Source organism: Triticum urartu, chromosome 4A (genome assembly GCF_056163025.1).
Source record: "Triticum urartu cultivar PI428250 chromosome 4A, HENAU_Tu73, whole genome shotgun sequence".
Classification (NCBI taxonomy): Eukaryota; Viridiplantae; Streptophyta; class Magnoliopsida; order Poales; family Poaceae; genus Triticum; species Triticum urartu.
The window spans coordinates 171622867-171624464 of NC_141876.1; the positions used below are offsets into that span (position 1 = coordinate 171622867).

A 1598-nucleotide genomic window follows, 5' to 3' on the forward strand; every position below is an offset into this window, starting at 1 on the left:
ATAAATATAGCAGTAGAGAAGAGAGTAGAGATAGTAGAGACATCGAGAAAGGATTGCACGCGCGCAGGAAAAAATGGCCGGGCGTGCGCTAGTTTTGGCGCGTGGCATCCGGCGCTTTATAAAATCCAACGTCCTCCCACCGCTCTATGCCTTGCCACTGCTCTCTCCCCGCTCTGTGCCTCGCCACCGCTCTCTCCCCACTCTTCCTCGCCTCGCCGCCGCCACGCCACCATGCCGCCGCGTCGCCGGGAAACTTGGGGATACCACGGCGTCCACGCGTGCCCCTCCGGCCACTTCTCCGTCGAGATCCGGTTCCGCGGGATGCGCATCGGCCTCGGCAATTTCGACACCGCCGACGAGGCCGCCCGCGCGTACGACATGGTGGCGTGGCGCCTCCGATGGCCTCATAGAACATTGAACTTCCCCAACGTGCCGACGCGGGAGCAGGCACAGGAGCTCGCGCCTCTGCCGCAGCTTATCACCGACGAGGATCGTCGCGACAACCGGAGGCGGGAGCACCGTCTCGGCATCTCTGAGATGGACGAGGAAGCCATGGCGCTATGGCGCCAACGCTTCCCACAGGACATCATCAAGGAGCATGAGTTCTAAGAGCAAAGGAGGGCGGAGAGGGATAAGAGGAGGGAGGAGCGAGCCACCTATCGCGAGGACAAGCGTAGGCGAAAAGAGGACGCTCAATTCAACATGAGGCTAGGAGCAGCGCCGCCCTGGGAATCCGACGACGATCGGTATCTTCATGCCTACAGTCAGACGTCAGAGGAGCACATCACGGAGGAGTAGTCGGATGACGAGGAGTAGCTGAATAATCTTCTTTTTATCTATCTATGCTGAGAACTATCCTCTACTCTCTATCTCTACTTCTTGATCTCAGCACTGTAAACACTTTTTTTAAAGCGCCGCGCATTGCGATTCTGTTGGAGATGCTCTAACATGGCAGATGAGTGCTTTAATGTTTCCCACAAGATGCGCGAGTATTACTAGTAGTATATTTTTCTTGCCATGTTGAGATTTTAAAACCATGAGTGCGAACATGCGGAGGAGCAATGAAGACCAAACACGGGATATTGGGGACATCTTCAAGGAGCATGGCAAGTTAAAGACGAGCTGCACCGAACCTGTAAAACGAGCTTTGGTAAGTAACACCCTTTCATTTACTTTCGTTTAGCCTCGTGTTCTTTGATGTGTATATGTTGTAGTTTCTATTTCTCTTAAGCCTCGTGTTCTTCGATGTGTCATAAGAAGAGTCTTAATCGTCCTAATGCTTTCGTTTTTAGCTTGATGTAGGAAGTGGGTGTTCTCACCTTGTAGTCTGTTTTTATTTTTATTTTCCTTTTGAATTCACTTCTCCCAGTTCTGTTTATCTGGCTTCTACTAAATGGATCTGGGTTGCTCTGAGTAATTATCTAAAAAAAGTAACTTCATGTTAGGATGTAGTTCCTGAGAGGAGGGAAGTATGGTCAACCTCGAGATCATGTTTCCAGAATGAGGCTGGATTACACACAAGGTGCCAGTTCCCTAATGATGCTGGATTAGACACAAGGTGCAAATTCCCATATGATGTTGGATTACACACAAGCCAG

At 50.9% G+C, this 1598-nt stretch overlaps 1 pseudogene; it reads left to right on the forward strand.

Annotated features, from left to right (window-relative positions):
• Window positions 1-231: 231 nt before the first annotated feature.
• Window positions 232-798, forward strand: LOC125554697 (uncharacterized; annotated as a pseudogene).
• The last annotated feature ends 800 nt before the right edge of the window (window positions 799-1598 follow it).